The sequence below is a fragment of the Phascolarctos cinereus genome, unplaced genomic scaffold, assembly GCF_003287225.1.
Source record: "Phascolarctos cinereus isolate Bilbo 61053 unplaced genomic scaffold, phaCin_HiC Scaffold_5;HRSCAF=322, whole genome shotgun sequence".
In the NCBI taxonomy this organism is placed as follows: Eukaryota; Metazoa; Chordata; class Mammalia; order Diprotodontia; family Phascolarctidae; genus Phascolarctos; species Phascolarctos cinereus.
In genome coordinates, this window is record NW_027555958.1 from 401494736 (window position 1) to 401507889 (window position 13154).

Genomic DNA, 13154 nt, shown 5'->3' on the forward strand with positions numbered 1-13154 from the left:
AGTTGGAAACAACTTATTGGATATGCTATAATAGGTATTCCTTTCATTTGTAAATTGGACAAAGTGGCTGATTCTGTGGTTCTTCTATTTCCCTAGGGAAGGTTTGCCAATCTTTGGCAATAGGGTCCAAAGTCCAACTTGCCCTAAAACATCTAGCATGCATATACCCTTGCTAACTTGTGTCCCAATTCAATAAACTTTAATTGCCTCCTACTGACTCTTTAAACTTCAAACTCTTCAAATATCAAAAACAAATAGAATACAATTTGTGAAATTTCAGTAACTCCTTCTAGTCCTTAAATCATTTGTGTTGGTCCTCTTTATAGACATGCAAGCCAAGGCATACATGAACTTATGTGCATAATCTCCTAAAACAGTTAATGCAAGCACAGTATAAATGATGATTACATGAAGTCTTTTCTTTCCTCATTACTATCTAGTATTCAAATTTCTGATTTGATCAAAGGAGTATCTACTATGCCTCTTTGCCCTAATACCTCCATATTGTCCACAAGGATTTGTCAAATGTCTTACTGAAGTCTAGATATGCTATATCTAAAGTATTCTCCTGATTTTAGGAGATTTAGTCCTAATTTAGGAGATTTATTTCTGATTTAGGACTCATTTGAGGCAACCTTTGCTTCCATCTTCTATCTATACATATTTTTTATTCATCTCAGTTGGCTAATGCTAATTCTTGAGAGTTTCCCATCTTCTCTGAGACAACTTCCCCTGCATAAAATTGAGTCATTAGCATTTGACTTTATTTTCTCTGAATCCTTTTAAATTCGCTGTCCCCAAAACTAAGATGCACATAAGACTACATCTGGCTTTTCTCTGCTCTATCAAACTCTACGTTAGAGTGGTCATTGAACCCTAAAATTCCTGTCATTTTACATTAGCAACCAGTTCTTCCTTTCTGATGAGAAACAGGTATATTCTAGCAATTTCCCTTGCCACATCCTTTTTAGCATTTGAATGCTGAAATTATCATTAAGACATCATAAATTTCACAGCTATTCTGCTTTTGGCAAAGAGAGAACTTCAGCAGATGTCCATGGACTTGAAGTCCCCACTGCAATAGCAGACTTTATTTATGATCTTTATCTCAAATTCATCATCAAAAGCCTTCTTTCTAGGTGGTCTACAATGTACCTGGATGACCACATAAATTCTGATTATCTCACCATTGCCATTTCATCCAAATGCTTTTCACCAAGTTTCCTTTTCTGGGTTCCCATATTTCCTCACAAGAATATATGGTCCCAATAAATACTGCTTCTTCGTTACCTTTTAAAAAATCTATTCTGTTTCTATAAGTAAGGTATATTGTTCCACAGCCATGTTCCAGTCCTATGCTCACTTTTACTACATCTCAATGGCACTCATAAAATCAGAGTCGACTTCTTTTGTCAGGAATGCTAATTCATCTTATTACCCATACCTTATGGATTTGTGTATAACTATGTGTAAGCCATGGGATATATTGATGGATTTGGATTTTTTTCCAGAGAATTACTGGGCATCTCAATAGCAATTCTTCTTCCTATGATGTAAGTGTTTTTCTATGGTGTCCAGCTTTGTAGGCATTCTTCTCTTAGAAGATCATGTATTCAAAGGCACAGTGTATCATACATGAAAGATGTGAATAGGCATTTGAATATCTTTTCATACTGGAAATAGAACTTCTTTAGAACTAGCAGTTATAGTGGAAAAAAGAGGAAACCTTAAAACTTATCAGTGCATCCCCTTCAAAAATTGTTCAATTTTTCACAGAAGAATTTGTTCTTGAGGGCCCTTATTCTAGAACTCGTGACTTTATATTACAGTTTTGACTTAAGTCAAATATTTATTCTTCCAAATATTAAACCACATAAATAGAAAATTATTTCTCTTTCTTTATCACAAATTGTATTTGCTGCTTAATGTGGAAAGTACAAAACATCTAGCAAAAGTAGAGTTAATTCAATTATCTACAGTAATTCGGGAAAAGGAGGGCAGGGACAAATTGAAATAACAAAGCTATAATTAGGAAGAAGGGACTGGAGTTTCGTACCAAGGTCCCAAATTTACAGGGTAGTGACAGCAGTTGAAGCAATCCCTCAATAGTACAGAAACAACAGACCTTACCGTCTAGACAGCAAGACTAATTAACCAAAAAAGAAGGCTCTTTCTGCGTACCACCCACCCTGCTCCTTAAGCCACTGTCTTAGTGTTTTTATCTGACCTTTCCCCCATCCCAACCGAGGGCACACTGTGTCACTAGTTTCTACTTATTATTTCATCAATTTAAAATTACGTTTATTAGATAAGAACACTTCTTAATTGAATCACTGGAAACTAAGTGCGAACAGGGATTGTACATCTCTTTGAATCAAGCAAAGCCATTATGTATGAGATTTTGTTATGCCCTAAAGAATCTGCATAAAAGGAAAGTGCTATCTCAGAACCAGACAGAAATTCGGAGGGTCTAGTAGCCTAAAGTTTACAGAAAATGGGGCTTCCAGTACATGTCTGAGCAGCAAGGGTAGGACTCAACTATAGCGGAAAAGGATCATAGGTTCTATCAGCATCCCAGAGCAGAAAATCCTGGCTGAAAGTCCTGAAAGTCAGCTCTTTCCCCAACTACCTCTCCAAGTGCCTGTCTGTCCACAGTCATTACAATATAATTGGCTGTTCCATTACTCAAATGTTTCCAGGAAACTGAATTTTGCTCAATCACAAAGAGGCCAAAGGGTTAACTGGAAATCGACATAAATGTCAAGTTAGGCAGAGAGCCCAGCCTCTGCCTAAATGTTAGGAATTTCCCTTACTAGGGGCTTGGAGTGATTATGATTGAACTCATAACTTTTTATCTAAAATAAACTTCCTAAAGCTGAAGAGGAAGGAACCATGGGGACTTCAGGGACCGTTATATTGCCTCTAAGCTTAAGTAAGCTAATTAGTATAACAGGGTGTCACATGAATAATATTTGGTTCTCCTGGATAACTTACAGAACAAAAGTGTTTCTCTGGCTAACTTATCTTCTCCCCTATGACAGTCAGTAACTTGCATTTTTTGCTTGCATATATAGGTGTTACAAATTATACAATGTTTTCAAAGTTCTTTCAAGTACTATGAATGCCAATTATTAATACTACTACTAAACCTTGGTATAAATTCAAACACCGTCCACCCTGTGCAGGTCAGGATAAAATTCACCTTGTCCTCTATCCTTGCTCAAAGTGACATCTTCAGGCCTTAACTTTTGTTGTAGCTCAGTTGACTTACCTTCCTGTCTAGCTGCTGAGGCAAACTGCCTCATTGCTATACTTGCTTTCTCCTCAGCTAATATAATTACCAGCTTAGCTTCTTCTAGGGATGTTGTTCAGTCATGTCTGATTCTTTGTGACCCTGTGGACCAACTGTCCGTGGGGTTTTCTTGTCAAAGATACAAGAGTGGTTTGTCATTTTCTTCTCCAGTTTTAGGCAGGGGTTAAATGACTTGTCCAGGATCACACAGACAGGGATAAAAATGCTACTATTTGTTCAGGTATCTTTAATTGATAAATTAGTCCATGGCTGCCTGCAATTAACACAAACAAGCCAAAAGACTGATTTTAGAGACAAAATCCAACTATTTAACTGGAATTTTCTACCTACCTTATTTCCCTTTGCCCACTGATTTCCTCTGAATTTTCTTTTAAGTTTCCTAGTGACTTCACTCTGTTCTTTCAGAGTTTTTTAGTTTTTATTTATCAGATAATGGACTGGATTAATAACCATAATTCACATTTATATGACACTTCACAGTTACAAACAATTTTCCATATAAGATCTCATTTGTTCCCCCAACCAATGCTATAGGATAGATAGAAAATTATTTTCCCCTTTTAATGATGCAAAAACATCAGGGATTTTAAGGGTAAGTTAAAAGTATTGTAAAACTCAAACCACAGTCTCTTAAGTCCAGTGTTCTTTCCACCACAACAATTCCTTAACTGAAGAAGAAAGCAGAATCACTTTACCTGGAGGAAGTAAACTGAATTGAGTGACTTTTGGTATTTCTTTCTAGATCCTACAATAGAGGACTGAGGCCAGAGGGGAGAGGAAATAGAGGCTGATCTCAGGAATGAAAGCCAACTAATACTCAAAAAAAGTATTCTGGAAGGCTGTTTCACCTTCCTATCTGCTAAATGGGTCCTTCTCAGAGGTTTCATTATTTCTAGTGAGAGGGAATACAATCAAAGAAGACCTCTGTGGCTACTTTAATATGGTTCCTGAATGAATATTGGACTTCAACTGAACTTTTATCCCTATGACTAACTCAATAGTTTGGATTCCAAACTACACAAAATGAAAATAACTTCATATAGCTTTTATTAAACATTGTAAGCAATTATGCAGATAAGATTATGTGTGTCTTGACTAGGGATTCAAAGAGTAACATAAATGATTTAGGACCTGGGAAGATTTACAAATACTACTGGGATATTTCACAAAGAAATGGCATCCTGGCTCAGTTGTGTGTAAAGTCTGGGGCTGAGAAAATCTACATATTTCTGAAATGTGCATCAGGTGATCTTTTACACTGATTAAGGAAAATGGAAGAGCATAACCAGGGATAAAGTAATGAAAGCCTGCCAAGAAAAAAAATAGGATGAAAAACAGCCAACTTCATTATTTTTTTTTAAATGTGCATTATCCAAGATCCTTTTCTTCTCATTTTTGCCAACATGCATCATGGCCATTTCTGTGTATTAGCACCACAAGTATGAGTTCAGGAGAGCAGAGCACACTAGGACACAAATAAGTCAAGAGTACTATTTCTTAAAGGGCTCTCTTCAAGGTCTGATATGCAAGAATAGGAATAAATAGGAATATACTGATGCTTTAAAATTACCTATGGCATTTCACTCTGCAGTGCTAGCCTTCATTACTATGAATAATTAAAAGCTCCAGGCCAACACAGCAGACTGACTGACTGCCACCAAAAACATTTCAATTTATACTCTCTATTCTGAAGGAATTTAAGAGTGGTGATGGAGTCACCTCTGAGACTTAAATCACAAAATTAGGTGGAATGTGCTCTGGAGCAGGCTGAAACTAATTTGCAGGGTGGAATTATAAGGCTTTGCTTAGGGACTTTTTTTTAAGTTGAACGTTTACATTGCATGGGGTTTGTACAAACTGAAAAGCTTAACATATTTGGATAGAACAGGAATCCCCTGGTGGGTGATTCTAATAGGATTAGGAACTAGGTCTAAATTGTGTTCTGACAGACCTATATACCATTCAGTCATCTCTAAGAAAAATGGTACAACCTTTAATCAATTAAAACTCAACTGGATCAAATTCTGTACTTGTCATTGAATAAGGAAGAATCCTTCATTTGGCTAAAGACCATTTAGAGCATGCAACTTGAGGCACTGCACCCCAATGGGCTGCTCAGAATACTATGACAGTTACTCTCACTAAGTAACCATGATACAATTTAATCATCTATTCCAACACTACAATTCTTCAAAATTAAGCCACATTTTGAGAATGTGGCTCTCCCTTAGAAGAATAATCTTATTGGTGGGAGATTCTTGTCCAAGGCAAAGAGTGAAACTAGAAAAGTAGAGACCCAGCTGTTTGCCTCTGGGCAACAGGAGGAGATTGAAAAACAGCACTTGCTCCTGGAGTCCCACATAGTTAACTCTAAGTACACTCATTACTCATCTCTGTCTTTTCCTTACTTCCCATCCTGAGAGTATATGGCTGTAGGTTTCCATCCAACCCTATGAAGAAACTCAGTCAAGAAGCTAAATATGTACAGACTGGAACAAAGGAGTTTAAGACCCAAACCTAAAACTCAAATGGAAAGGAAATTTGCAAATGCTAATAACCATCTTTCATTCACTTGAAAATAATCTTCTCCCTAGTTCCTTCATAAATATGCTTGAAGTCTCACTTAAATTTTTCATTGGGTGATAAAATGGAAAATATTAGATTTAGGTTAAATTTACTCTGTCATTAATTGATGTTCAATTTGAGGTTTAGTAAATGGGAAAGGGTGAGGGAAGAAGGCATCTAAAAGATTAATGGAACTTGCTGTGGGTGATGGCAGAGCAGTACCGAAATCCTCCCATGATTCCTTATTCTCTTATTTTAGAGTAAAAACCTCAAAGGAAAAGTATGTAAGTATAGTAATTTGATAAGAATGTTGTGGTGACAAACATTAAATAGCACAGGGCCAACCATAACTCCCTGGGGAGGGTCCACCAAGATATGAAGAAAAAGCTGTTTTTTGTAGCTATCACTCTAGTGGTAAGGAAAATATTAGTCTATTGTCCGACAGCAACACTCACAGTCTGTAGTCCTAGCGACCAGTTGTTAACCACTTTGGAAAAAGTTGAAGGTGCAGATGACTAACTACATTACTCTGCCACAGATTCTCATGCTTCTAGTATGACTCTCATCTTGCTGGATTGAGGGTGGCAAAAGGCACAGGTTCAGGGGAGAGAGTTTATAGACAAAGTTGCTGAACTTCTTTTGAAATTCCAGATTCAGTTGCTAACCCTGCATGAAGCTCGATATGATGGAAATAGGTCTGGATTGGGAGTCACAGATGTGCTTTCAAATTCTGATTCTGACCCTTGATGACTGTGTAATCCTGTGCTAGGCACTTCCCCTCTCCAAAGTCTCAGTTTTCTTATCTGTCCAAGGAAGTAACTGGGCCAGGTGACCTTAGAGATTTCTCCCAGCTCTAAATCTGTATTATAAGAAACCAACTCTAAATAAATGAAAATTAAACCCAATTTTAAATTGCTTATTTTGGTATCTAAATGCTTTCCCCCTCTCTGCCTAGTGAACATTAAAGTTACACTCAATACTTTCCCTGCCATATTACAAAATGTGTATCACCACCATTGCCAAAGGAACGAAGAATGCTTATTAACAAGCACAGTTTTTAGGTTCGGTTATTTTTCAATCATATCCCTTCACAACCCCATTTTGGGTTTTCTTGGCAAAGGTACTGGAGTGGTTTGCCATTTTCATCTCCAGCTCCTTTTACAGGTGAAGAAACTGAGGCAAACAATTAAGTGACTTGCCCAGGGTCATATAGCTTGTAAGTGTTTGCAGTCACATTTGAACTCAGGGCTTCCTGATTCCAGGCCTGGCACTCTGTCCCATCCCCCATTATTAATAAACATAGCAAGACCTAATGTATGAGAAACAACACTACTGTCCATCAATCAACATTTATTAGGCACCTACCTATTTGCTTCTATATGCCAGGAGCTGTGCAGAGTTCTGGCTGCTGGGGGTACAAAAGGAAGTAAAAAATAATCCCCACCATAAAGGAATTCACAGTCTAATGGGGGAAGTACTACATCATCTTGACTTTTATTTCCTTTCTTTCTCCTTGCTTTGGTAAAAATTCTTCCTTTCCCACCTCTTCTTAGCTATCATCTTTAAGGTAACAAATCAGTTTGGAGGCAACATCTTAGAATTAGGCTCTGGGAAGGGATTCTCTTGCCACAACAGAGTTCATAAACAGAGGCTAAAGGGTTACCATGGCAACTTATTTTGCTACAAACATAAATAAGTTAAAACTGCAGCTTCATTAAGTTCTCCTAATTTTCACAGCAGAAAGGTAGGTGTCCAGTACACTCTTATGCATGTCTGTTTACAGCATTTTCCTACCTCCCTTGGCAGCTTCCTCTGTCATCCAACTGTTCTGATAATTACAGTTTAACATTCATCCCCCCCCCCCAATCTTTAGTCTGCCAGAGCCTGAGCCTATTTATTCTTCTTCTGTTCTCATTAAGGAATGAGAGTAATTGGACTGCATCCCCATCTTCACCATAAATCTATCCAGTTGCTATGTGATGATTCTGTCTACTTTTTGGATTTAATTCTTGGTGGTCAGTTCCTTTTTTCCAAGTTGGTTTCCTTAAAGGACTTCCCAAAGGAGAAGTATTTATAAGATTTTCTTTTTTTTTTTTTTTTAGTTTCTGGAATCTGCCATACACTGAAACATAAAAATTGTAACTCTCATAGCTATCAAGGTAGTTTCCTAGAATTTTTTCTTCTTTTATGGGCTTTTAAAATGTTTGATCCTTGTTGATTTCAAAGGATGGAAGGTTGAAAGAATATTACTTAAGCTGCTGTAAAAGCATGCACATACTCAACTTTATCTTTCAAAGAATTTGCCTGGAGTCAAGGCTTTTCACTGCATATTTATAAGGTTTTCATTCCCAGAGCTCCAACTTATTTGTATGCCATTGGAAATAACTTGTTTTCTTTTCTTATTCTCAAGAAAAACAGTTGTTTTTAAAGTGATTTTTCTATATTACAGATAAGTGGGGGGTAGAGGAGAAGAAAACAAAAGCTACAGATTTCTTTTTAAGTTGAGTGGTCTTTTCAACAAAATCACAATGCTTTTTTTCCCTACAAATTATAAAATAATTTATTTTATAATTACAAATCCTGCCATAATTTTAGCTGACCTTTGTGATACTCAATTAGTTATTTTGTAAGCAAATTTCAAAAATCATCTAGGATTAAAAGTGCCTAGGGCTCCAGAAACATGTGTTGAATTGCACTGAATTGTATTACGAAAGGGATGTTATAAATGCTGAAGGAAGAAATGAGAAAGGACACCAAGACAAGTTACTTTTTTTTTTCTTTTTGGTGAGGCAATTGGGGTTAACTGACTTGCCCAGAATCACACAGCAAGTAAGTCGTGTCTGAGGCTGGATTTGAACTGAGGTCCTCCTGACTCCAAGACCTGAGCTCTATCCACTCACTACACCACCTAGCTGCCCCTGACAATTACTTTTTTAATCTTGAAGTAGTTTCCTGGTTATTGCAAATTTGAGGCAATAAAAATAGAATTATTTCTCCTCATATCAGTGATTTTTTCCTCAAAAATTCCTACAAGATTTAGGAGGGCTGCCAAGTAAGTGACTAAGACCTGTAAGCCAGGATCAATAGTATCTGGCACATAGAAGCTTAATAAGTGTTTATTGCATACATGAATATGCTTTTGGAATGACTTTAGAAATTAGTGAAAGAAATGACAGGAAAATGTTAAGATAAAATGGCTTTCTTACTTTTGTTATAGTTATGTATCACAGAATACAATTTTTAAAAATTGTCACCTAATATTAAAAAACAACAACAACAGTGTTTTGCCACTCATTCAAAAAGTATGAGCCAAATGACTCAGGTACGAAATACTCATGGTTTTGAGGAAGTCTTCTTTGCTGTACGAGTATTTGTTGTTGTTCAGTCGTTTCAGTCATGTCTGACTCTTCATGACCCCACTTGGGGTTTTCTTGGCAAAGATACTAGAGTGGTTTGCCATTTCCTTCTCCAGCTCATTTTACAGATGAGGAAGGACTTTCCCAGGGCCACATAGCTATGAAGTGTCTGAGACAGGATTTGAACTCAGGTCTTCATCACTGACTTCAGGCCTGGAACTGTATCCACTGTGCCACCTAGCTGCCCTACTTCATGAATAAGGGCACTGCAAATTGTGTTTACTTTGTCAGTGGTGTAGGTGATATTGGCCCTAAAGTCAAGAAGATTTGGACCCAAATTCTGCCTCTGACACACACTAGCTATATGACCTTGAGGCAAATCATTTAATCTCTCAGTACCTCAGGAAATTTTCAGGGTAGGGGGAGCTCCCTGGGTGGGAATTTCACATCCCAATGAAATCACAGATCAAATACAAAAAGAAATGTAACATTTTGTATTAACTTATCTGTCTTCATGTTATTTGCTCCCAAAGGAATGGAAGCTCTTTGAAGAGCAAGTATCCTTTACTTTCTCATTGTATTCTAGTACCTGTCACAGTGCTTGGAATATTGTAGGTGCTTAATAAACGCTTGTTATATGAATGAATGATTCCATTTTGGCTATTCTACACAATTTCCAATTAGAATATACATAGGCCGTTTTCTCCTTCTTCCTTTCTACTTCAAAACTCTTTTAATTAGATTTTCAAAACTCCAGGCAAATACTGATTACCAACCCTTGTTAGATGTACCCTTTCCTTGTCCAAGAGCCTATCATTCTTTTATTTTAAATCCAGAAATCCAAATTTCATCCTCAAATATCATTTTTTTAACCTTCACAAATTTACTTCCCAAATTTGCTTCTCTCGTGAAACCTTTGTTTTCAATGGACAGCAATGATGCAAATGCTTTTAAAATTTTTTATCCAAGGCTTCCTAATTTTTAGCAAAACTTTCTAGGTTTCCTTTGACAGAATCATTTGTGCCCATGTGAAGCCCCAAAGAGAGTAGTAGCCATCTTGTTAGTTTCTCCAATCAATTCCACCTTATTCACTGGAATCTGTTAAAGAATAGGAGGTCCCCTCATCACTTGCTATACCTTTGAAAATTGAAATTATTTTAAAGACACATCATGAATTTATCAACTCTTCTGCTTCTATAGACTTATATACTTCTGGCAAATGCCCAGATAGTTCAAGTCCTTCTGTAATACTACAGGATGGCTCTATGTCTGATTTGTGACTTATTTCCCAAACTCTTCATATAATTTCTCCCCTTTGTCCCAAGAGATACATACTTTCCTACCTTATGCCTCATTATATATTGAAAAATAACTAAATACCTTGGTGGCTGTGCCTATTAAAGAAACATGTATGACTTTAACATATATATGGAAGATATATTTTGGGGGAACCTTTAAGGCTATTTTGCTCCACTGAGTTGAGTGCTTTTTTTTTTTTGTAGTAATCAAATGTATAACTACATTGGGACTTTATATTTTCTATACCTTTCAGGTATTTGAATGGCTGTTAATATCATCTCCTTATGAATATTCCCTCCTCTGTGTTTTGGGGACATCACTCCCTCCCTTTTGGTTCTCCTCCTGTCTATCCAACCACTTCTCAGACTCCTTTGCTAGTCCTCCATCCATGTCATGTTCTCCCAGAACTCAGTCCTAGATCCTTTTCTCTTTTTGATCTAGGCCATCTTTTGCTTCCATTCTTACCTAGCCTTTAATTACTGAATGGGTGTGGCCTCATACAAACTGAGACCTGGGAAAGACCTTAGCTTAAAAAGGCGAAGGTCTCCCACTGCATCTGGGGTCATCTCCAGTTGTCCTGACCTATGTCTTACCATTGGACTCCCAAGACTCAAATCATTCCAGAGGAAAGAGTGAGGCTGATGACTTTGCACAGCCCTACCTCACTTAAATCCAATTCATGTGAAGGCAAAACATCACTCTCCTGATGTCATTGGTCCTCTTTGAAAACAAAGGACTAATCTTGGTTGCATTGGCTTTGTTTGTGCAAAAACTTTTCAATTTAGTGTAATCAAAATTATCCATTTTGCATTTTGTAATGTTCTCTATCTCCTGTTTGGTCATGAATTCTTTTGTTCTACATAAATCTGACCGGCAAACTATTCCTTCATCTCTCAGTTTGCTGATAGTATCAGCCTTTATATCTAAATCATGAACCAATTTTGACTTTATTTTCACATATGGTGTGAGATTTTGGCTTATGCCTAGTTTCTGCCATACTCTTTTTCAGCTTTCTCAGCAGTTTTTGTCAAATAGTGAGTTCTTATCCCAGAAGCTGGGATCTTTGGGTTTATCACATAGTAGATTACTATAGTCATTGACTACTGTGTCTTGCATACCTAACCTATTCCACTGATCTACCACGCTATTTCTTAGCCAGTACCAAGTAGTTTTGATGATTGCTGCTCCCATAGATTCAATTATTTCCTCTCTGATTCCCTCTATGATTCTCTCACCCAGGCCTGAAACATTGGGGTCATCCTGAATTCCTCAGTTTTGTTCACCACACATATCCAATCTCTTGCTGAATTTTGTCACTTTTACCTTCACAATATCTCTCATACACATCCCCTTCTCTCCATTCATTCAGCTATATTCATCTTTCACCTAGACAACTGCAATTGTTTTCTAACTGGTCTCTCTGACTCAAGTGTCTCTCTCCCAGGCTTCCCACACCCCATTCCACTACATCCTCTATTCAGTTATCAGGATAATCTTTCAAAATGTAGGTCTGACCATGCCACACCAACCCCCTGCTCAGTGAGCAACAGTGGCTCTCTATTACCATCAAGATCAAATATAAATAGCTCTTTGGCATTTAAAGCCTTTCTTCCTATATTTCCAGCCTTCTTTCATCTTATTTCCTTCTACATGCTCTGCAAACCAATTATACCACCCTACTTTCAGTTCTTTGAAAATGATATTTTATCTGCTATCTCTGTGACTTTGCACTGACTCTTCCCTATGCCTGGAATGCCCTGGCTCCTCACATCTGCCTCTTTGTTTCCTGGCTTCTTTCAAGGCTCAGCTCAAAATCCCACCTTCTATAAGGGGCCTTTCCTGGTCCCTCCAGATGCTAATGTCTTCAAATTAACTTCATCTATTCTATATACCTACTTATTTACATTGTTGCCTCATCCATCAAAGTACACACTCCTGAAAAACAGAGGCATTTCTCCTCTCCTTTCTTTGTATCCCCAGTACTTAGCTTGGTGCCAGGCACATAGAGTAAATGCTTAAGAAATGCTTGCCAACTGCTTGACTTACCATTTAAATGTGGTTTATTATAAAAAGCATTTATGTTTCTTCTCAGAGAAAGTATCATTTCCACAAATAGATCTACTATAGCATCTTAACAGGTTATTCAAATGACCTAGGATTTTCAAAGGCTATTCTAGGATAACACAAATAACAGACAGTGTCTGCTTGTTATCCATGATCAATTCTATCAGTGTTTGGAAAGTATCCTAAGTGGTAGATTAGTCACCAGATAATTTGACCAGGGCAACTATGAAACAAATGAAAATATTTAAAGGTTTCAGCTTGCTGTAAACCCCTTTCACTAAAGTCCAATAGGTAAAGTGTGTTAAGTATTCAAGGTATGCTAAGAATCACTGGTCTTTAGATGGTCTATAAATATTTATTTAACCACTAGTACCTTAAATGTGAGATCTTTGTCCTATGAAATGATCTAATCTCTTAAATGAGATATATCAATATTGACATTTCTGTAAGAAGACATAAGGAAATTGAAGTCAACCAACTTACAATAAGGAGATAATTACTGGGTTCTCATTGGAGAGACAAAGGAGTGGATGAAAGTGGTTTTACCATGTCTCCAA

General features: G+C 37.1%; 1 protein-coding gene across 1 annotated transcript in view; it reads right to left on the reverse strand.

Annotated features, from left to right (window-relative positions):
• HMCN1 (hemicentin 1) overlaps positions 1-13154 on the reverse strand; it is a 495504-nt gene that overhangs the window by 372021 nt on the left and 110329 nt on the right.